General features: G+C 45.0%; 1 long non-coding RNA gene across 2 annotated transcripts in view; it reads left to right on the top strand.

Moving 5' to 3' along the window:
* Window positions 1–390: 390 nt before the first annotated feature.
* Window positions 391–25,010, top strand: part of LOC147000327 (uncharacterized) — an 86,021-nt gene continuing 61,401 nt past the window's right edge. The window contains exon 1 of one of the 2 annotated variants that reach the window (XR_015046018.1): window positions 391–441. This is a non-coding gene — a long non-coding RNA (uncharacterized LOC147000327). The remainder of the gene's footprint in view (window positions 442–25,010) is intronic. The other variant, XR_015046019.1, reaches the window with a different exon arrangement.

Raw genomic sequence — 25,010 nt, 5'->3', positions numbered from 1 at the left:
TACGAGATGGAGGAATACAAGATAGAGGATGCCCTACCCTGCCGAGTCAAAATTATAACCATCCTCTCAAAGTCTGATACCTCAGATTGGCAATCTTGGCTTTTCTGCTGGAATGTTAGTTGGCAGGCATACAGATTAGAGAATGCCCTTAGGCAAAGCTTGTCTAACTATGAATCTTAACTACCACAACTCCCTTAGTTTGTGGGGCGTGGGGCTTTCACATTCTCTCTGCTATGATCACTTTACAGAGCCTTCAAATAATCCATTTTAGGCTACTCTGGAACCTGAATTTAGGAAGCCACCTCTTGACATTTTTTGATGTTACCAGCAGTATAGACATTGCCATGTATCTCCCTTGGCCACTAGTAGTCACTGTGTCACAAGCCTGCTGTCTGTTTTGAAGAAGCCATGAATATTTTCCTCCCGAGAGCAGACAGGAAGGTGAGCCATAATTTTCTATTTTAAACCTTTGTATTTGATTTAGGAATTTTCTACAAACAAAGCAGAAATTTGCCCATACTTCATTTTGGCCCATTTCCCCAGGCTAGAAGACTATTAAGAGACATGTGATTCTGATTTCTACCTTTATCCCCAGAGGTGATAACTGTCTCCTCCCTCCGTGGTCTTCTGTGATAACAATAGCAGGTGCTGGCATTAGTAAGCTAGAAAGAAGTGACTCATGTCTGGTACTCATTCCCCTGTGCAACACCATGATAAGTCATAACGATCATGTGCCCTGAGTTGGAACGCCCAAGCCTCTGCTGTTGCATGTGGGCAGGACATGGCAGTGGGTGGCTCTCTCCTATTCTGAGGCCTCTTGGAGGTGGGGCTGGATTCAGAGTTATATCGTCATAACACCTGTGCCATTTCTGAGTGTGAGTGGATTTACAGCACCGGGGTGGGGCGTGGGGGTGATTTGCTCTTTCTGCCCCCTTGATCTGCTCTGAGTCAGAAAGACTCCTGACATTAGCCCAGCTTTGCACACAGCCTAATTGCAAACACAGCGCTCCGTCTGCATTATTCTTTTCAGATTGCTAAGCAGCAGTGTTCTCAGCCTGGATGCTGGAATTCATGCATCAGGCGGGACTTATTCTGCGGAGAAAGAAGTGTAATGGTGAAAGCAGTCCTGTTTTGTTTTGTTTTGTTTTGTTTTGTTTTGTTTTGTTTTGTTTTGTTTTGTTTTGTTTTGTTTTTTAAATATTTGTTTACATAATGCAAAGACAGGGCTCTTGAGAATGTGGAGATGTTTCAATTTTGCCAGGCGCAAATCTTACGTGGTATTGATTGGCCTCTAGATGGCTGGCAATGCGCTCAGGTAAAATGTCCATGGCCTGCTGGAAAGAAGCCTGTGGCTTATGGTAGGGATGGTAAAATGATGGTTCCAAGACTTTGCTAGCTCCTATTTTCATTGTGCAACTGATTGCACTTCCTAGTTGGTGTGGAAGACGAAAAGGCCTTGTGAACACAGGTAATTACTGGAGAAGTCAGAAAAGCTAAACACGAGGCATGCCTCTCCAGTGGAAGGAGGTCATAAAACTGTAGGTTTTAGGACCTGGTGATCTTTGCTGTCTGACCAGACAGGCTTTGCTCCCATCTCCAGAACAGACTTTACCTCACACCCTTTCCCCTTAAACCTTGAGCAGTTACTAGCCACAAAACCCATCCTTAGGAGTGGTCTCACTTATGTAACAGCTTAAGGGACCTCTATGTTATCTTAGCCCCAGGACCAATCCCGACACACACAGGCTAATGTTATGTTTACCTCAGGGGAACTCTGTAGATCCTAAATCTTAGACGCCATCTCTGAGTCAACGGTCCTCATTCTTGTGCAGGGGGCGGGGAAGAAAGCCTGTAAATCCCGATGTAGACTTGTCTTAAGTTGTTGTGCACTTGGGACTGAGTTAATTGTTATCTGAATACTATCCCCCCCCCCCCAAAAAAAAACTGTGCTGTGCTTAAGTGTGGCTAAAGTATAATGATCTGGGCCAGACTCAGGTGGTCCAGCCCTGGTTGCAGTAAAATTGGACTGAACTGATTTCCCCCCCCTGCCTGATGTAACGCCTGCAGGGGAATGACCACAAGTTTGGCTGCTTCAGGACGACTTGTTCTGTCTATGCTTTGACTCACCGTGTCTATGACTAAGCACATTCCTCACATTAGCCTCCTCCCCCCTCTGTGCTGAGATGAAGACCACAACAGAAACTCTTATACACTGGCGTTCCTTTTTTTTTTTTTTTTGGTTTTTCGAGACAGGGTTTCTCTGTAGCCCTGGCTGTCCTGGAACTCACTCTGTAGACCAGGCTGTCCTTGAACTCAGAAATCCACCTGCCTCTGCCTCCCGAGTGCTGGGATTAAAGGCGTGCACCACCACGCCCGGCTGGGTTCCTTTTTTAAAAAAAAAGTTTTCCTGCTCTGATGAGGGAGATAACTCTATTCATCCATTTGACAGTTGTTTGCTGAGCCGCTAAGTACGACTGGGGATCACTGGTATCCAGAAACAGACGTTCTGGGAAGCGTCATAGCTAACCCAGTATCAAATAGCGATGGAGTAAATGATTTCCCCTGGGCCTAGTGGATACTGTAAGAACATGTTGAAACACCGAACATAAACATGTGAGGACCAAATAAGGCTTCCAGGGGAAATCACAGGCCTGAGGGTGCTGGAGAAGAGAGGGATCAAGTGGGAGAAGCCGTCTCCACTATTCCTATGACTGACACCTGTCCAGAGGGGACTCCCCTTTCTGCCCAAAGTGAGCAATAAACTAATTGAAGAGATCAATGTGAATCTTCCCTAATGTAAAAAGTAATAAATTATATGCATATGTTCTCTTAATGAAAAATCTGTTTTACCCATAGAAATGCACTCCCACACCCCCAAAATTTTATATTACCAATTATAATGCCTCCTACACAGCAATCTATAATACAGGAACAGCCAGTTTACATGTGTACAACTCCAAAGCCAATCACTGCTAACAGAGGGGTATACTGCTTTTATTCTCTTTCTTCCCTTCTCCTTCTCCCTCTCCCTCCCCCTGCCCCGTGTGTGTGTGTGTGTGTGTGTGTGTGTGTGTGAGAGAGAGAGAGAGAGAGAGACAGACAGACAGACAGACAGACAGACAGACAGACAGACAGACAGAGACAGAGAGACAGAGAGATAAGTAGGTCATAAAACTAGAAGGGAATCACAAAAAGGGAGGAGGGAAACGGCACAGAAGCAAGAGGAAGACTATTTGAAGAGAGGAAGGGAGCTAGCAAGAGGGGCGGGATGAATCAGGAAAGCAGGGGGAGAAGGCGAGGGATAAAACCAAAGTATAATTGTGTGTGTGCATGGGTGTGTGTGTCTAAAAACACCACAATGAAATCCATTACTTTGTAGGCTAACTTTAAAAATAAATTAAATAAAATCACCCAGAAAACAAGGACACATATATGATATAAATATATCTCATATATATTTATATGATATATATGTGTGTATAATATATATGTTATATATATCACACACACATATGTGTGTATATATATACATATATAAAGGAACCTTCTGTAATACCCCTGGCTCTTAGAATTTAATAGACTATAAGCATCGTCCCACGCCGGTCACATGACATGTTTATTGAATGAGTTCCATTTTGTAAGGTACTGGGTGCTTACAAATATCTGTGAACTGCAGTGTCAGGGCCTGGAAGCTGTGCAGCCAAACCTTTCTGGCTTTGGAATTTTTGTGCCGTGTATTTTCTTTTTTTTAATTAATATTTATTTATTATATGTAAGTACACTGTAGCTGTCTTCAGACACTCCAGAAGAGAGCATCAGATTTTGTTACAGATGGTTGTGAGCCACCATGTGGTTGCTGGGATTTGAACTCAGGACCTTTGGAAGAGCAGTCGGTGCTCTTAACCACTGAGCCAGCTCACCAGCCCCACCGTGTATTTTCTCTTGTTTTATCGATAGGAGTCTCAGCATGTAAGGTTGCTGGCCTTGAACTCAAATCCTCATGCCTCAGTCTTCTGTGTGCTGGGGCTATGGGATTCTTGCCAAGCTCAGGTCTCGCCTTATCTTTTTTTTCTTTTTCTTCCAGTAGGTTATTTGTTTATTCACTTTACATCCCGATCCCTCCCACACTCTCTTGTCCCTCCTCTCCTCCCAGTCCCGCCCTCACAAACCCCTCCCACATTATCTATCCCCTCCCTTCTCTGAGGGCCCTTTTTCATACCACACTGCTCTAGGACATCCAGTCCCAGCAGGAAGGACTAAGCGCATCCTCTCCCACTGAGGCCCAAGCAGTTAGAGGAAGGGGATCCAAGGGCATACTTCTTTTTAGATGATGCAATAAAAGAGAAGGCTTTCTTATAAGTATGAAAGAAATTCAATTTCGAAAGCAGGGAAAGGCGTTATGAATTTTTATAACGGAATTTAACATTTTCAGTGTACACTCCTATCATATTATCATTTGGTGGCATTCTTTTTTTCAAACTTTGGGAAGTAATATAAGGAGCTATGGGTTTTAGGATGAATAAAAAACATGTTAATATTAACATATTAATTAAATGTTTAATTTTAAAATGTTTTCTTAATTTTTTTTTAACCTTTAAAAGCATAATAGTTTAATGAAATGGGAATGGCTTTTACGATTTATATCGATGCTAGTTTAGGACAGGAAGCTTTGTTGAGCTCTCTCTGCCTCACAGCAAGATGGCTATTCCCTCACAGCCAGGATGTTGCTGATTACAGTACAGCCCAAGGGCATTGTTCTTTAGTACAGAGACACAGTAGCACTCCCTGACTGCCTGTGCAGATGTCTGAAGCATCTGGCGGAATGCCTCTGTGTGTGTGTGTGTGTGTGTGTGTGTGTGTGTGTGTGTGTGTGTGTGTACCGACTCTGTTTACTGCCCTGCCCTCGGGCTGTATCGTACTTAACTGCTGAAGCTCCGGCTTCTGCCTCTTCCCTACTTGCAGCCTTCTTTCCTGCCCAGATCACCACCGTCCAGTACAAACATGCTGGTGGCCTGAATGGAAACGTCACCTCTGCCATTTCACTTGACTTGGAACCCTCTGTCAACTCTCCGGAGTTCCGGAATGATGGCGTCTGCAAAGGGTCTCTTGTTGGCGGTATCTGGAGATCTCCATGCTCCAGGTTACACTCACCACTCCCTTGGGGTGAGCCACTGGAGTTCCTTCTAGACCTTTCTCTGTATAGGAGGACCCTTCAAGGATTCACCGAGACTTGGGCACAATCAACAGTTCTTGGCCTGAAGGCTGCCGGTTCTCGTAGGCAACTCCTAGAGCCCTTGGGATGGGAAACCCCGTTTCTTTCCAGACTTTTATTTTTAATGGGACGGCTTTCCCTCCTAGATTGTCGTTGTCCTGCTTGACAGCTAGTAATCATACTTCTGTAAAAAAAAAAAAAAAAAAAAAACAGAGGGGAAACTAGTTTCCTTTCGCGGTAGGTTATTCAAGGCATTTTAAACTACATTCTTGTCAAATTGCTGGTAATCGTTAGGATGAACATGAAAGGGATTATTTGTAGCCTCACGATCCCTAATCTCGTTTAGGGGATTACAAGAATCTGTCCAAATTCACCGGGATTGAATGCACTCCCTGGCTCAGAAGGTTGAGGCTATTTAAAATCATGCTACCCCTAAAATTTTGATATGTATCTGTGTGTATGTGTATATAGGTACACACGTATCTTATCTGCAGGTGCAACATGTATGTTTGCACACGTATGTCCATACGTGTGGAGGCCAGAAGTCAGCCTAGAGTGTTGCCCTCAGAAGCCATCTGTCTTGTTTTTTTGAGACAGGATATCTCATTGATTGACCTGAGCTAAGCTGGCTGGCCAGTGAGTGAGTACCCGAGACCCGCCAGTCTCTGTCTGCCCAGCACTAGGACACAAGTGTGTATCATCACTCTCAATGCTTTTATGGATGTCCTGGGGCTTAAACTTGGGTCCTACGTCATAGATGGGAAGAACTTTATGGATGGAGCCATCTCCCCAGTCATTGTATTTTTTACATTAATTTTTTTCCAATTTATTTTTTATTTAAAGCCCATTTAGTGTTAAGAGTATTTAAAATGACCTTCTACTATGGTTTGAGAGTTTTATGTTTTGGGTGCTTAGACCCAGTGTAATAAAGAATACTCAGAGGTGGTCTATCTTTGAAAGATGGAGTCTAGTGCAGGAAGATTAGGTCAGAGGGCTCTGTTCTCTGAACAAAGTCATGGAGTTCTTGAAGGCCCAGGCTGATTGACCAGAGGACAAGTTATAAAGTGTTTGCCTCATGCACGTGTCTGCCTCCCTTTCTGCTTCTCTGCCACAAAGAGGTGTGAGCAGGGGGCTTTCTCTAGAATACAGGGTTCCAAGTGAACTATACTTCCTTTAAAATCAGCTTCACGTGGTCTGTTATAGCAACACGAAATGTACTCCCAAGTTCAAATTAGCCGTCATTTAGTTTTTCTGCTCAACTTTGTGTGTTGTCTTTTACCTTACTTTGCTATTTACAGTGCTATTAAAGACGTGAGTGTATGAGCCTTGGAGAACTCTCAGGTGGTTAATATAAGTTTGTGGATCCCTTGAAATTTTAATAACTGTCCCCCCAATATCATCTTGTTGCTATCCATCTAATATGGAACTTCTTTCTTTCTTTCTTTCTTTTTCTTTCTTTCTTTTCCTTTCCTTTTCTTTCTTTCTTTTTCTTTTCTTTTTTTTTGAGACAGGGTTTCTCTGTGTAGCCCTGGCTATCCTGGAACTCACTCTGTAGACCAGGCTGGCCTCGAACTCAGAAATCCGCCTGCCTCTGCCTCCCAAGTGCTGGGATTAAAGGTGTGCGCCACCACTGCCTGGTCAGTGCACCCTTTTTATCCAAATAGCTTTACATGCAAATATGCATTGCAGTCATTGGTCTGGTTCGAGGCCTCTGGCTCCTGCCAGAACATCTACTGCATTCTCACTGCGACTCCTCTTGGTCATCTGTTGTTGCTCTGTGTCATGGAGAGCCTGCAGCTTTGGTTCTGTAGGACTGTCTTCCCCACCCCCCTTTACATGATTGAGCAGTTCATAGATGGGGTAGATGTTGGGATGGTCCAATTTAAAGCCTTGGACCTGGGCCTGGGTGGTAGCTGAGCTGGTCAGCCTGCCAGCTCTCCTGCTTTGCCCAGTCAAAGTGGAGGGCCAGGTCTTCTGCCTGCCGCTGCTTGCAGAGAACAAGACTGGCTCTCCTATATTCAAGCCATTGGGACCAGCTCTCCCATATCCACACTGTCAGGGCCAGGTCTCCAGCACTGCCATGTCTAGAGGCAGGGCCAGCTCTCTCCTGATGTCAGGGGTTGGGGGAGAAGTTCGCCTGTGCTCACGCCCTTGGGATTGGTTCACCCTTGTTCACACTCCCAGGGCCAGCTCTACTGTGCTGGCCAGGCAAGGTTCACGGCCCACTCTCCTCAGCAAAAGCAACTCAAAATCAAATAGAAACCAACCAACCAACCAAATGAACAAACAAAAAACCCCAGATTCAAATATATAATTAGAAGATGGTGACCAGAGAGCCTTAAACTCACCCTGTGGTGAGCAGAAAAGGGTCATATATGGTCACATACACTTGAACCTGGCCCCATATATTTAATTCATTGAAACCTTCCAAGGACCCCCTTGTTCAGGTGTGGAAAGCATAGCACCGAAAATAAGTAGCTGTGTACTTCATGGCTGTAAACAGCACAGTTAGGATTGAAACTCCAGTGGGACCCCACAATGATTCCCGCTTTGTCTTTCCTGCCAACCCATCTCTGCCTGTCCCTGTACAGGAATGCAGGAGCTCTTTGCTACGGAAGGTTGGAATCACGGGTAAAGGAGCCATTTCTCTGTACCCTGTCCAGTCTAGGCTACTCAGATCTCAAGTCTTCCTGCTGAGAACTAGTCTTTACATGTGATGGTGTTAATAAAGATGGCCCGCCACACAGCATGGTGGTCATCATATAAAGATGGTTGTCTCCGTGTATGTGTGCACGTAAACATGTAACATATTTACACAATTATCCATATATTGAAGGACATTCGTAAGATGTGTTTTTTAATGTTAACCATGTCGATCTTAAGGAATGATGTGTGTGTTACCCTCTAGTAGCCATGGAAATCTGAAAGGAGCAACTGTTAGCAGCATTGCCAGCCATGAAAACGTCAGTCACACAGCGGTCACTCGATGCTGGTGTACAAACACATGCTCAAGAGCCCTGGGTAGTGATGTTATGGGGAAGTGGGATGGAACAGCTTGGGACTTGTCCAACATTTGTCTCATCTAAATGGGGTGGGACATTTCTAAGTTCCAGCTTACATCTACCCTTGGAGAAGGCAGGCCAGGGACGGAGAAACCCCCAACCTAGATGTTTATTGTCAAAGCGCCCAATATTCAAATGCAATCAGTGACCTCCAGTCTTCACGTGGTTCATTCACATTTCTGTGGGCTGCAAACAAGCTACCTGCTCACTGTGATTTATTTATTTGTTGCTACTTACTATCGAATAGGCATCATGCTAAAGTCTTCACCTATTGTCTACTTTAACAGCCAAAATAACCCTATGAGAGGTAAACCTTCCATTACAGATACATAAGAAAGTCGAAGGGCATAAATTTCCTGTGGTCTTCTGGCTTGTAAAGCCTAGAACTGGGACTGTAATCCAGCCACCAGTTACTCCAGAACCATGTCTTTACCTAGTTAACTTACTGCGCACCAAATACGGTATGAGATTAATCCCACTAGGAAACATATATTGGATCTTAAAAAAAAATATATATATATATATATTAAATATATTTAATATATATATATATTAAAATTTATTCCAGGTAACAGTAGAGCCATGGATAAGGTCAACCCCACTTTCATCCCAGTGTGTTTTGGGGGTGGAGATGTTGACCAGGTGGGAGGTGGACATAATAAACTGTGCCAATGTCAGCTAGCAGTAACTGCTCTGGAAAACTTACAGTGACCTAACAAGACACAGAATGGGGTTGGGGGTGTGGCCAGCGAAGACCCTGCTAGTGAGAGAGGTGCCGTTTGACCAGAGCAAATGAAGAGAAAAGCCACAGAGTCTCTGAGGCAGTGTGGGGTTGCATGGAGGTCACAGGGAAGAGGAGCTGCGCAGGTCTTCCAAGAATGGACACTTAGGTGAGAGTGAGTCGGGGCTGGAGAGGACTGGTTCCTGAAGGCCTCGGCAGGGGGATGACTGTGAGTCCAAGTGTGATGGAATGGAAAACCTTGTAAGGGCTTCAGAGGCACTAGTACAGTAAGAAGAACCAAGAATAAAGTATCTTTTCACATCAGACTTCTACTCCAGCCTGACCTTTCGAATCACTCTCATGATGTCTGTGTTCCCATGTGTGGCCCCTTTCAGCTGTGTTAACCATCAATGCTGTCTGCCAAAAGACCTGTTTTCTTGCCTGTGCTCTGTGGCTCCCTGACCTGACACTGCCCAGTCATCCCTCATCTGTACACTGAAAAACTGCTTCTTCACCCTGTGTTTTGCCCAGACGTCAAGGGGCAATTGGAGGGTTTTCTGAAAATTTCTGGGTCAGAGCTAGAAAATTCTTTGCTCTTAACTTCTGTATAGTAAGTCTTGTGTTAAAGTTGTATGCCTTGCTCATCTTTCCAGTTGTAAAAATATTGCCTCGTACAACAATATGTGGAAATAGAAAACAAATTACCCATAATTCTATCTTAGTACTGTCTCGGAGCAGTGAACATGTGTCATCCTACTAGGTTCTGAACTGTTTCCTATCTGCACATAATAAGTATTGGTCTATTGACTTTTCTTTTCTAATAACATTGTGCCATGAACATTTTCTCTGATGTTGGAAGATGGCCCAGCAGATCATCTTCAGATGATTGCCTCAAACCTGACCACGTCAGTTTGATCCCTAGGACACACATGTGGAGTGAACGTCATGTGTGTGCACATATCACGTGTACATGTGTGCCTGGTTTGTGATGCTGCTTCGCATGTGTACATGTATGCCGTGTGTGTGATGACACTGTCTGGTGTGTGATGATGCTGAACATGTGTGCATGTTTGCCTGTTTTGTGATGCTGCTGCACATGCCTGCATGTGTGCCGTGTGTGTGTTGCCACTGTACATGTGTGCCTGGAGTGTGATGCTACTTTACATGTGTTCATGTGTGTCTTGTGTGTGATGCTGTTGCACATGTGCACATGTATGCCTGGTGTGTGATGTTACTGCACATGTGTACATGTTTGCCTGTTGTTTGATGCCATGTTACATGTGTACAGATGTGCCTTGTGTGTGATGCTGCTGCACATGTGTACATGTGTAGCTGGTATGTGATGCTGCAGCACGTGTACATATGTGCCCTGTGTGTGATGACACTGTCTGGTGTGTAATGTTACAGCATATGTGTACATGTGTGCCTGGTGTGTGATGCTGCTGCACATGTGTATATGTGTGCCTTGTGTGTGGTGTTACTGCACATGTGTACATTTTTTGCCGAGTGTGTGATGCTAATGTACATTTCATTATAGAAAACTTCTAACATAAAAAGTATAGAGTTGCGTAATGGGTTTCCACATGCATGCTACCAAGTTCCAACAAGTAATGACAAGCCACTCACCTTGTTTTTCACTGTTACCTCAAACCCTCCTCCAATCAGGACTATTTTAAAGCAAATATCTGACATCTTAGTTCAACTATAAATTTTCCTCTGTTGGGAACCATTGCTGTACCACTCCCTACCCCAGGCATACTTCTGACTAGTATCCATTTTCTCCAAGAGTCTAGGTTTAGCCCAATAGAAGTAGACTCAAGTCAGGACTATTTTAAAGCAAATACCTGACGTCTTAGATTAACTTAGATTAACTATAAATTTTCCTCTGACATCATGGTTCTGAACTGTGGCCATATCGTTCCTGGGAAGTATATGGCAATGTCTGGAGACATTTTTAGTTATTAGAAGCATGAGGGGGAAGTTGTTAATGGCATCAGAAGGTGCAGACCAGAGATGTCATTAAACATCCTATGTTGTACACAGGATAATCCCCAGGGAAGTGTGATCTAACCCAATAGCTAAGGCTGAGAAAGGCTGCTTTAAATGACAAAGCTACTATTAAAAACTTTATTTTGGTATTACGTAATGAAAAAAAGCTCACATCTCAGAAGGGAACAATATCTGTGAACTAGCCTCACAATCCAGACAAGCCCACCCAGAAGCCCCTCTGATGTCCCCTCCCCGACCTCCTCAGCAGACAGGTGCTTCAAAGTCTGCACACTGCAGAGGAATGCTCAGCCCTGGCTCATCTCCTAGGTAACCAGAGAGGTGTTGGGATAGCCTCTGGCAGTGATGGTTTTATGCCTTGGGTCCTGGGCCATGTCACATGGTTATGTGACTGTGACTTATATAGGAGCTTTGGGGGCCTTGATAATAACATGACTTGTAGAAGGACCTGGAGCCTGAGGGCCTCAGAAGGTGCCAGCCCGTGGCTCTGTATTCGAATGCCACATGCATCTTGGGCATGAAGGCTTGGGGCCTTTGCCTGGATGAGTTTGTCACACAGGGACTAAGCACCCTCCTTCCCTATAACCCATCTTGTGTCTGGTCTTGGTTGGACTCTGCCTTGTGCGTTCATTCCACTGCTGGTATCAGTCTGCGTCTAACACTGCATCCAACAGCTTCATTGCAGTGTGAGTCTTAGTGATGCACCGGGCAGTAGCTTTGGCGATCCTGAACACATCCATGTTTACATTTAAGGCCGCTGATTTGAAAGCTCCTATTCACCCCTATGGAGTGATTTCTCTGTCATCCACCTAATGCCTACTGAGTCATTCGGGTGAGGTAAATCCAATAACCTATGTCCCATGCCAGGGAAATTCTAATTCGTCACCCAAATCCTTTGTCCTTGGCCTTATACTCTAATACAGTGGATCTCAACCTTCCCGATCCTGCGACCCTTTAATACAGTTTCTCATGCTGTGGTGACCCCCCCAACCATAAAATTATTTTGTAGCTACTTCATAACTGTAATTTTGCTACTGTTATGAATTGTCAAGTAAATATCGGATAAACAGGACATCGGGTATGCAACCCCTCCAGAGGTCTCGACCCACAGGTTGAGAACCACTGCTCTAATATATTAGAATTTACCATCTTGTTCACACACACACACATATGCACACACGCACACTTTTGCTGTTTTCCATCAAGCTAGATCATGCTACCATCACGTCAAGTTAAAGCACCTAGATTCCACTATATCTAAAGTTAATAGGTTACCACTCAAAAAACCATGGATATCGCTGATCATAGCCACAGAGTAGAGCCATAAGAAGACACTCATCCTAAGAAACAGAATGTCTCTGACATCAAGCCACCCATCGCCAAGTATGCCCTGGCCTGCCCACTGGCAGAGGAAACTTGAGTGTTGCTATTATTTGTTTGTGACAGCATATCTGTATAGATAGATCTCAAGCTGACTTGAAGCTCATAATCCTCCTGCCTCAGATTCTTGAGCAGTAGTTCTCAACTTGTGGTTCTCAATCCCTTGGGGGGTAGAGTGGATCGAATATCAGATATTTATATTATGATTAATAACAGTAGCAAAATATAATTTTCGCTTGGGGTCACCACATAAGGAACTGTGTGTACCAAAGGGCTGCAGCATCAGGAAGATTGGGAACCACGGCTCTAGAAGGTTGAGTTTTCAGTTTTTATTCCCACTCCCTACCCCAGGCATGCTTCTGACTAGTACACATTTTCTCCAAGAGTCTGGGTTTTGCCCAATAGAAGTAGACTCCCGTTTGCTAGTGAAGTCAGTGTACCCTTCTATTCGAAGACGAATTCCCCACTCCTCTCCAAAGAGAGAAAAGGGCCAGTACTCCAGTGAACCTGACCGATTTAAACAACTGGCTTCTCGTCCCAATTCAGTAAAGGCCTGGTTCTCCATATAAACCAACACAGCAGATGATACCAGGACCGACTCCAGCAGTGTGCAGACATTAGCTGCTCTGTTAACTGCTCCAGGACAGGAGTTCTTGATGGTTCCAGATAGAGAACCGGGCATGGCCTAGGACCGCCTTATCTCAGTGCTGTTTGAACTGTCTTTACTGCAGAAATGACTTCCTTTTGTTAAACCCTCCTCCTACACCATCGGGAAGAATAATTTACAGAATGTTACACGTCTGGGTTTTGTGACAGAAAAATGGGCGACTGCTCTGATTCCGTGGGTGAGGGAGAGAAGGCCCTGTCTGCAGCCGCTCACCACAGCGAGCCAGCTGGATTCTGGGGGATTCTGGGCTGAACATTTTTTGCAATCTAATTAAGATGAGTTACATAAAGTACCATTTGGCCTGGTCTGCCTTCTTGTGAAGGTAACTTAGACTTTTTGCCTCTTAGCCTTCAAAATGGAAAGCAGCCTCGAGCAGATTTAAATTAAAACATTTTTTTAAAGCTTTTATTTGTTGAAATGACAAAAGATCAAGCGAATGGATAGACACCAGCCATTAACACCCCTCGAAGAGGAAGTTGCCCCCCTGCTATCTTTGACGAACACACCCTCTTTACAGCTTTGCGTTCAGAGGGGCCAAAGTGAGCAGCAAAGCAAAGCCTTGGGGCTGAAACAGTGCAGGTGCGGCATTCTGGGGAACAATAGCTTTCAGGCGGGTGTCTTCCGGCTGCTGGAGCAATGCCATGGCAACATCTGTGGGGAGAGCGTGCGTGGGCGAAGGGGCTGCGCCAGCATCCAAGTTCACGCCCTGTGAGCCTACGTGTCTCGCGTGGATCACCCTTGCTTGTAAATCCTCACCCCCCCCCCCAATGTATTTATCCAGTCGAATATCCTTACGTCAACCATCCTCAAGCAACTCCTAATTGGTACTTTGAGCAAGAACAACGAGTGAAACTGAACAAATTTATCAGTGAGGGGTGTGTGTGTGGGGGGGGGGGGCAGGAAAGAGTTGCACACAAGCCCACGCTACACAAGTGAAGCTAGGAACCGAATGGCGCTTTAATAGCTCAAGAGCCCCACAGGCATGCATGTGATTTATAGGGCGGCATCCGGATCAGTAATAGCTCTTGTGGGGCTGGAACGTCGAGAGAATTGGATTCTGTCCTCAGGTAGAACAAAATTGAATGGTCTTTTCCAGCTTAGTAATTTCGTTTCGGTTCCAAAAGATTCAAAGGGACTAAATTTGTTCACGATTTAGTGGCTTCATTTTGTGCTGTCAACTGTGTTCTGGGATTCTTTAAAATATCCCTCCCCTGCCTAGCTGAAAAGCAAGGGAAGTCCAGGGAAGGAGAGAAGAGACGCTGAAGGAGTGGGAGAAACGTCTGGGGTCTGCTTCTCTCTGCCAGAGGTTCAGACTTCATTCCTCAGATACTGGAGGGGACCAACCAAATTGGCACACAGGTACAGGAAGAGGGTCAGAGAAGTAAATAGCCCCACTGGGAGAGGCATTTCTCAGAAAGAAGTGAGGTCCTAAGGTTGGATGGGGAAGAAGTCAGTGAAGCAAGAAGGGAGTCTTTATTCCCTGGGAAGATGGAAGAGCAGATATGTGCAAAGGCAGAAAGAAGTGCGGCTGATACAAGGGAGTTCGTGTTAGCCAAGGAGTTGCCCTGTAAGTTTAACAGAGAAGGAAAGAGGGCAATGTGCAGAAAGGGTCTGAGACAATAGGGTGCGGGGATCTATAAGGAAGAGGCACAGCAAGATGGGAAGAGACGGTGGACGCTGGGCACTGACTGAGCATGTGGCAACCCCAGGGAGAGACCTTGTCCTTAAGACACTATTTGTTATGTTGGTCAAGAAGGGAAGTAGACTGTCAGCTACAATCCGAAGGAGCTCAAGATCAAGGATTAAGGCCAAGTTTCTTGCCGGGCAACCATTCTGCTACCGTGGCTTCATGTTTTACTCGGCAGCCAGCCTACCTTGCCTCGGGGATTGAAATGCCCAATGTAGGCTTTATCAGAGCTGGAATCCCAACATTGTCATGGACACTGGGGATTGAAATGCCCAATGTAGGCTTTATCAGAGCTGGAATCCCAGCGTTGTCATGGACACTGGGGACCTCATCTCCATTAGAGGGTCTCTCACTAGTGCCCTCAGCCAGCAGAGAATGGACCTTATCGTTATCATTATCATTATCACTACTGCTGGGAGAAGAACACAATACTTTACCAGCGCAAATTCTTGTGCCTTTACGATTCTTTGGGTGCGCATGGGCAACAGCTAAGAGGAAGGTTCATGGTAAAAGTATCCCCACCCCCACTCCACCAGCCTCAGACCCCTTCTTATAGCTTTGGGCTTAATGTTCGTGATAACCAGGAATGTTGGCATCACCTAGGTGTTTGTTAGTAACTCATCCTCTTTCACCCCAGATCTTACCGTGTAAGAGTTTTCACATGACTCTCTACATGTGTGCTCATTAAAGTTTAAGAAGCACTAGCCTAGGTTTAGCATGCCAGCGAATTTATGGCATTAAATATTAAATATCTTAGAGTTAGAGCACCCCGAAACCCACATATCACTCACCTAATTGAAACCACAACTAAAATCACCCCTAGCTGCTCAGCTAGCACACAGACTACAGTGTTCCTGGACTACACAAATGCCAGTAGATTCAGCTTTCTCCAAAATGAAGTTTCTTTCTCAGTCTACACCATATTTCAACAGTGTTTCAGAATAAAAATGAGTTCTGTCTTGTGTGTCCTTTGCTGTATATATCTCCTTCCAGGTTTGTCCTTTTATATCCTAGTCAGGGGCCTTGAAAATCATGAGAGGAATAGAGCTAAGTCAAGTTCAGAGGCAATGATCTTCAAGCTAAGGACTGATAGCAGATAGAGTCTCTCCAGGAGATCCCAGAAAACAGCCAAAAGACACAGCAGGCTGAAGATAGCAACCAGCCAAAGAACGGTGGGTCTCGGGAGAAGCAGAGCGGCAGCAACCTGAAGGGAGAGGAGACTGCTCTGCTCAGAAGCCAATCCCAGGCCCTAGGTGACTCTTCTGAAGAGGAAAGGGGATCTACCGGATGATGGTGGTGACTATTAGCAGGAACTGATCCAGCATGGTGGGGGAAGGAAGACTGAGCAAGGAGAGGGTGTTCCAGAAGTGTCCTGGGGCTTAGCAGTAATAGCTCATTATTTTTTCACCTAGGCGCTTGCCTGTGGTCAAAAGCTTCCCGATCCAGTCCCCTCACCTCTTAAGCACACCTCCTGCTTCGCTTCTCCAAGTCCATGTCCCGCCCATGTTTACTATTCAGACTTCTGGTCACCAAATCCCTGCCACCGAGTTCATTTCCCCTTCCTAGTTTTGTCAAGTCTTAACCTGTAAAGTTTTGCTTTTAATTTTAATAGCTAATCATTGCTTAACAGTAAAAAAAAATATGATTTATATAAAAAGTAAATGAAAGTGAGTGCTATTTTGATTTGTGTGTGTGTGTGTGTGTGTGTGTGTATACAAGTCTCTCCTGAGTTGTCTTCTTGAGACTGCCCAGGGACTAGTTTGGAACATGGCTAAATGACAAGGAGAATCAGCTCATGCCTCAACCATAACTTGTGGGGACCCTGGAGTGAGTTCACCAAAAGAAAGAACAAGGAAGAATCCTGTTGAGTTTGTGTGCTTGGGTGTGCTCCTAACCAAGGAGCTATTTGCAATTGATAACTGCAAGAAGAAAGCTAAGCACCCAATGGAATGATACTAGGTATATCGACCAAACTCCAGGGCAAGCCCTGTGCTCAGGGGTAGTTGAACAATACAAAACAGACTCCCTGGTTTTTGTGTGTGCTGTCTTTTATTATGATTTCATGCTTTGGTCTTTTTGGTTTTGAGCATGAAGTTGGGAATGTACAGGAGGATCTTGGAGGGCTTGGGAAGGAGAAAGATTATGATCAAAATATATTGTATGAAAACTTAACAAAAATTAATGAATTGAAGGGTAAACTTGATGTCACATCCCCTGACACCTTGCTCCACATATGCATGCACAGACATTCAAACATTCATGCACACATGCATGCATACCACATACACACACAAGGGAGAAAGAAAAAAAAACCAAAAAAACAAACAAGCACCTCAGGATAGCGTCTACCTCAGTGATAGAGTGCTTGCCTTCTGTATACGAGGGCTTGCATTCCATTGCCAACACTACAGGAAGAGAAGGAAGAGCCTACTCCCTCTCACTATGTGGACCATGAATAACTTTGCTTTTGATAGTTGTTTTATGTCAGAAACCATTTAATGGCCCAGCATGCTACCCTGACAAGCACTTTGTTCCATATAATTGATGACATCACATGTGTAATTTTGCTGAACTTTACTGATTTCATCCACAAGAAATTGAAATAATCAAAATCAGATTCATGCTATCAACATAAAGGTCTATCCCTCTGTATCACTCTTAGAAAAATTGATAAATTAGATTTTCTCTTGCTTGCGAACTAGAGATAGAATGCAGGATCTCATGCATATGAGGCAAGTGTTGTACTGGTGAGCTATATTCACAACCCTAAATTATCATGCGTGTATGCAGTGTGTGCATATGTGCATTTTATTCTTAGGCAAAATGTGTCTGTTACAGCAAATTTTAAAAAAGAATTTATTAGAGGATTGTGCTAGCTAGTTTGATGTCAATTGGACACAAGCCAGAATTATTTAAAAGGAAGGAACCTCAATTGAGAAAAATATCTCCATAAGATCTAGCTTTAGGGCATTTTTTAAAAAAATTGTATTGGTTATTTTACTTGTTTACATTTCAAATGTTATCCTACTTGCCTATTTCCCCACTGCAACCCCCTGCTCCTTGCTTCTACGAGGATGCTCCCCTACCTATCCACCCACCTCACCACCCTAGCATTACCCTATGCTGGGGCATCAAGCCTTCACAGGACCAAGGGCCTCCCCTTCCATTGATACCAGATAAGGCCATCCTCTGCTACATGTGCAGCTGGAGCCATGGGTCCCTCCATGTGTACTCTTTGGTTGGTGGTTTAGTCCCTGGGAGCTCTGGGGGGACTGGTTGGTTGATATTGTTGTTCTCCTATGGGGTTGCAAACCCCTTCAGCTCCTTCAGTCCTTCCTCTAACTCCTCCATTGGGCCCACCCCACCCCACCCCCACCCCCGTGCTTAGTCCGATGGTTGGCTGCAAACATCCGCATCTGTATCAGTAAGGCTCTGGCAGGGCCTCTCAGGAGACAGCTATATCAGGCTCCTGTCAGCATGCACTTTTTGGCATCAGCAATAGTGACTGGGTTTGGTGGCTTCATATGGGATAGATCCCAGGTGGGGCAGTCTCTTAATTAGTGATGGATGGGGCATTTCCAGCTCAGTGTGCATGGTGCCATCCCTGGGCTGGTGGTCCTGGGTTCTAAGACAAAATTTGGTACCAGGTTTGTGGGGTATTTTTGTGACTGGTCCAACCATGTGGTTTTGGGGAGGATGGTGGAAGAACTTTGGAACTTTATGCAAGAAAAGCCTTTGAGTGTCCAATGCTTGGTGAGCTGTTCTGTACGAGCTTGGACGATAAGAAAGTCAAGGGCAGTGTGGAGGGTGGAGGCCTGGCTTGTGACACATCAGAGGGAAGTTTAAAGACACTATCTGAATCATTTGTTGTTTTGAATTAAGATTCTGTGTTTCTGGTTAGCTGGGGCTGAAGCATCGGCTGTGGTGAACAGGATACGAGAAGCATGAAAGCAAAGGGCTTGCTTTGCTGGAATCTTCCATTTCTCACCAGCTGGAGCTGAGAGATGAAAGACTGGTTAAGGAGAGACTACCATCCTCCAGGTGAGATCTCCTGGGAAGCGTTTCCTGAAAGCTGGCACACAGAAGCTGTGCTCTAGAGGCAGCGAAGGTGGCGGCTGAACACGGCCCTGGAAGAGTCACCCAGGCGCTACTGATTGTGAAGGCATGAAGAGGTCGTGAAGAACAGCTAGGGCTGAGCTCTGTGAGAGGCCAGGAGAGGCCACTGCTGAAGGTGCAACCTCAGTGGTAGTTGAAGGGCCAGGACTGGAAGGCTCATGCAGAGAATGGGAGATGCCCATACCGTAGGATGACCACCAAGATCAGCCCCAGGTGTGGAGTGGAGCCAACCGAAGCCTAGAAGACAAGCCTTGTGTGTTGCAAACGATGGAGCCAGAGAAGTGGCCCAAGCCCTTTGGAGGAACACAGAAGATTGGGAATACATCCCGGACATTGGATGTTGAGTTATTTACACTTTTGGAGTTTGGTTCTCCTTTGATTTGATTGTGCCTCTACTCTGGTGTTTTTATTTATTTATTTATTTATTTATTTTATTTTACAGGAGCCCACAGCTGAGAGACTTTGAATTTTAAAAGACATTAGCTATTTGAAAGAAACTGAGTTCTTTTAAGTATTTGAATTTTTAAGGGCTGTGGGACTTTTAATTTTTTGAAGGTTTATTTTGTAATGTTGACATTAATGTGTAATCTTGGGGAGGAAAGGAATGGTTACGGCTTAACAGCGTTGTGTTTGTTGACAAGGGGTCTATTGTGCTGGCCAGTTTTATGTCAACTTGATACAAGCTAGTTTTTTTGAAAGGAGAGAACCTCAGATGAGAAAATACCTCCATAAGACCCAGCTATGAGGCATTTTCTTAACTAGTGATCAATGGGAGAGGGCCCATTCCATTGTGGATAGGGCCTCCCCTGGCCAGGTGGTTCTGGATTCTTATAAGAAAGCAGGCTGAGTAAGTCACAAGGAGAAAACCAGTAGACAACACCCATCCCTGGCCTCTGCATCAGCTCCTGCCTCCAGGCTCCACCTGTCCTGATTGAGCTCCTGTCCTGATTTTCTTTGATGATGAACTGTGCTATGGAAGCATAAGCCCAGCTTGTCCTTTGGTCTTGATGTTTCGTCACAGCAACAGACATTCTAAAGTCAAGAACACCAAACAGCTTCAAATTCTTCAGAAAGGCAAAAGAAATATAATCAGCAGAAATATTCAAATTCTGCTATAGGAGTGATCTCAAGAGCTCCTGCTGCTGCTTTGTGGAGGGCACAGCCTTTTAAACTGTCCCTGCTGATGCCACCTCTACTGACCAGTGGTTAATACTGCCACAGCTTCGGTTCTTAGCATCTTTAGAGACAGGCTGTGAGATATCTTATCTCCATCCTCATCTCAATGAACTTTTTCATGTTGTATTTTTCTGTGTCTCAAGGTCTGGGAGTCTGGTGCCTGTAGCAGAGGTCATATGTCTATGCTTTAGATGCAAGGGATGACGTGGACGTTTTTTAGCCTTAGTAATCGGAGACGTCTTCACTGTTCAAAACAATTCCTAGCTGTTCAATTCTCCAAAGGGAGGGTATTCAGATACTGGCCTCTGTTGCAGTCAGGTGTCAAAACAGACATCAAAGGCAGATGTGATGAGGCAGCAGAGGCAAGAAGAACCTTGCTAGAGCTTCAAGTCTTACTTTAAGGGTGGGGTTCTTCTGAGGAACGTGTGTGTGTGTGTCTGTGTGTGTGTGAGAGAGAGATAGAGACAGACAGACAGACAGACAGACAAAGAGACAGAGAAACAGAGTGATACAGACACTGACACAGAGAGACACAGATACACCGAGAGAACGAGAACTCTTGAAATGTTCAAGTCCAAAACCCACAAAAGCCCATTTTATTAGCTGATGTGAGTTGTGGTACCCGTTGGCATACTGTGACAGACACACAGGCTTACATTACACACAAATCAGATGCACACACTCAGATGTGAACTCAGGTTTTGCCCTGCGTATGGAAGGGGCTCATGCATTTTCATTAACTAATGAAATGCCTCTTGGTAGATTTAGGATAGGAGATGACAATGTCCAGATAGTAAATGGTTCAGGATTTGTAGATGCTGTGGTCTCTCTTCCCATCATCAAGTTTGGTTGTCATAGTGAAAGCTAAAGTATCAGTGAACAAAATGTCAGCGAGTGGATGCTGACCATGGTTGAGATAATTGGATGCTTGCACCAACAGGAGGTGTCTTGTAGAGGAAAGGAACAAGGAAATAAACTCTGGATTAATATGTTTTAATGGCAAGTGCCATTATCCAGAATACCTACTGTATCTAATGTAAGTGCTTGCTCTATTGTCAAGCTCCAGGGTCTGGAGAGATGGTTCATCAGTCAACCGTGGTTCCTGCTCTTACAGAGGACTTGGTTTCGTTCCCATCACCCAAGTCAGGTAGCTACAACCACCTGTAACTCCAGCTCTGGGGATCCAGTGCCCTCTTCTGGCCTCCCTTGGAACTGCACTCAGTTGAATATACCTACAAACAAATGTGCACCCATGGTGGCTAATTAAAAGTAAGTTGGGTGTGGTGGGCACACCTTTGGTCTTACCACTTGGAAGGCAGAAACAGGTAGATCTCTGTGAGTTTTGAAGCCCGTTCTACATAGTGAGACTTTGTCTCTAAATGAATTCATAAATACATAAAATCTTTAAAATAGTTCAGCAAAGCTCTATAATGCAATTTCAGTTTCTTTTAAAATCTATGTCCTTCAGTAACATAGTTTGGGTCAGCATGATAGGAGCTGATCTCTGACTACTGAGTGAGTAAGAACTGTCCTTAAATAGAGGGTCTGGCTGGACACACTGGTGTATTTGTAAAGGCTCAGTGGTCAGGTGACTGCCTAAAGACTGTGGGAGGTGAGGTTCGTTGTTCCTAATCTGCTCCATCCATTCTCTCTTAAGGCAGAAGGGGCTGATGGGAATTCTCCAGCTGTCAAGCCTGTCATGCTGGCTTCTGTGAGCTTGCTCTAGGATGAGGATGGGAACCTCCTTTTCCCAATGATTAGATGGACAATCCTAGACGATGAGAAAATTTGACTTGTACAGCAATCATCAAGGAGTTTAGATGTTCTTTATTAGGAGAAACAAGCAAATTGGCTTTCCATCTCTCTCTCTCTCTCTCTCTCTCTCTCTCTCTCTCTCTCTCTCTCTCTCTCTCTCTCTCTCTCTCCCTCCCCCTCTGCGTGTGTGGTTTGGTTTGGTTCGGTTTGAGGAGAGCTTCTCACTAAGTGGCCCTGACTGGTCTCGAGTTCTGGGCTCAAATGACTTTTCTTGCCTCTGCCTTTTGAGTAGCTGAGGCTGCAGTTGTGCACCGCAATGCTCAGCTGTGGGATGAGGCCCCTTTGTTTCTCTCATTATTTTGCTTCTATCCAAAAGTATATAACAACATCCAGAGTGTGAGTTAGTAAACATGTGGTTAAGGTATTGGCTAGAGTTGGGACAAAAAGAAAGGCCAGATCAGAAACCAACGGAAATAATAATAATAATAATAAAGAATTTAATGGCGTTACCATAGCTGAGAGTAGTGAGAAGTGAAAAAAAAAATGCTTTCTTGCTTTTTTTTGGGGGGGGGGCATGGTGGGTATTCCTAGAGGAGGTTAATTTTAAGATGAATTCTTCACAGAGCAGAAGGCTCCACATTTTAACTTTGTAGGAACACGATCAGGATCTGTCAACAAGCTACACTTACTTGCCTTCAGCAGGGTGGGCTGTGGATGCCCTGCCTTCAATTCCACCGGTACATTTGTGCCAGGCACAGTTCCTGTCCCATGCCAGTTCCCAATGTCCACTGCTGGGTTCATGCATCATGTCTGGTCGCTGCAGAAAAGACTCTCCCAGCAGCTGCAGACCCCGAGGAAGAAACTCTGGAAACAGTGAAGCCAGTTTTCACCTCATCAACCCAGCATGTTGAATCAAGTGTCCACTGGGCCGATTAATTCCAGCCCGTGTATTCTGCACAGATGGCTCAGGAAAGAGGCTCAGAGAAGCCAAATGTGTTACACATTTGACTTCACAGAAGGCTCTCTGAAGCCTGGACTAGAGAAAGAAGATGTTTCAAGACACAACACAATGCTCCCTGTGTCACAGCGGGTAGTGGTGGTCATAGCAAGGCAGGAACAGCAAGGTTGAACTGATTGTAGCACAAAGCCAAGGGCCAGGCCAGGAGCACAGGGTGGCTCCCTTTTACAGAGAACTCCTCCACCAGCGGCCATAACGTATTCATGCTTCATAAGTACACACAGGCACTCAGGTCTCTTAAGCACAGCAAGCCACATCGCTTCAATTAACAGCTAAGTGGTGCCCTTTGCAGCCCAAATTCTGCCAGCAGCTAGCAGTAGGGAGTGCCTTGGCGAGAGGGCAGCGAGTATTCTGGCTGCAAGTCAATGGCCAATGTGAATACAGCAATCAATGACCCCCCTCTGCCACAGCAAAGACACCGTGGGCATTTCTGTGTTTTTGCTTCACTTATCATAACCTTAATAATCATAAGCTTAGTATTGGAACTTGGTGGACCTATAGATAAGAAGACCTGTTAGAGAAGATGAAGGACAGACAGAGCTGTCATCACACACCAGCTTTCCTCTCTATAACAACTAGAAGCATTCAAATGGAACTAAACACCAACACCAAACCACAGAATGTTCCAGTGCACAGCACAGCTGAGAAGGGATTTATTGATAAAGGCATTGTCGACACAGCACATCTCCCACATTTATCAACTAGGTCCCGGTGGCTGGAAGCCATTGTGGGATCGTCCAATCCTGGACTCTTTCTCTCTTTCCCCAGGCATGGGGAATTTGGAAACATTTGGGGGTAAAGTTTGGGTTTTCATAATGACGGGCTTTGGAAAACTTTAGAAACTGGTCATTCGGGCCCAGGGGCTGATGGGACTAAACATCCTACTGTAAATGGACAATTAGTTCTTTTCAAGAAGGTTCAGGAGTGTGGTTTCTGGAGAAAACCATAGCCTTTGCAGATGGGAAGACCACTGACTTAGGAGAGAAAGACTTCCCTCACTAGCATGGTGGTGGACCTGGGTCCTAGAACCCGGATTTCCTAACTTCAGGGTACCCCTCACTAAGCTTCCAGAGACAAACTCCATGAACTGAAAGTCAGGGCTCAGTGAGGCTAGTCAGAGAGAACTCCTGGGAATCGGCAACAGCCTTCTAAACTGGGGCAACGAGCCCATTTCCCCTATGCTGAGCTGACCTTGGGAACCTCCTCCTGCTAGACCTTTTAACAGGGCAGGCTGTGCAGGGCGAGGTGAACCTCACTGTGTGGCAGACACTCCTCATATTTCAACAGTCTTTACAGTACTTGTTCTCCAGGGAACCCCCTTTTCCTTCTAAGGTCAGTCAAAGGGGACTAAAGTGTCTACCCTCTTACTGCTTGGTGTTTCTGGTGACCCAGCCAAGGTTACCACAGGATCTCATCCTAAATCACTAACTTGAACATAAATTCAGGTCTATCAGGGAGAGATGACCAAATGCATTTCTTGTTATTCCACATCTGTGTTTGGGCAAGCTACAACCAGTCAGGAAATGCCTCAGTGACATCACCACTTCTTCCTAAATTAAGTCTGCTCCTACGGTTGGGGTTTCCCAGGATGCGGCGTGATGCTGTGAAGCCTGGCTGCTAGCCAAAACAGAGAAGCAGTTGGTAGCATCCACAGTTACTGCACTGAGACTTGACATTTGGATTCTATTGATTCCCAACAGAGTGTGTTGGTCTGAAAGGTCGCAGTCAGGGCAAAAGGCCAAACTGTGACTTGGTTGGTGGCATCTAATAGGTGCCTAAAGAATTATTATTATTATTTTATTTTATTTTGGCCGAACTAGTTTACATTAACATTGATTCTCAACATTCCAAATGTTGGGACCCCCTTACAGCTCCTCCTGTTGTGGTGACCCCAACCATAAAATTATTTCCTTGCTTCTTCATAACTGTAATTTTGCTACTGTTGTGAATCTTATTGTGAATGTCTGATATGCAGGCTAACTGATATATAACCACCAGAGGGATCATAAGCCACAGGTTGATAACTGCTGTCTTTTTGTTCGTTTGTTTGTTTGGTTTTTGTTTTTGTTTTTGTTTCCAGACAGGGTTTCTCTGTGCAGCCCTGACTGTCCTGGAACTCACTCTCTAGACCAGGCTGGCCTCGAACTCAGAAATTCGCCTGCCTCTGCCTCCCAAGTGCTGGGATTAAAGGCATGCACTACCACTGCCC

The sequence above is a fragment of the Mus caroli genome, unplaced genomic scaffold (genome assembly GCF_978045245.1).
Source record: "Mus caroli unplaced genomic scaffold, Mus_caroli_1 scaffold_19, whole genome shotgun sequence".
NCBI lineage: Eukaryota > Metazoa > Chordata > Mammalia > Rodentia > Muridae > Mus > Mus caroli.
Note: the sequence above shows the minus strand (reverse complement) of the source record. Positions and strands in the feature narration are given on the sequence as shown.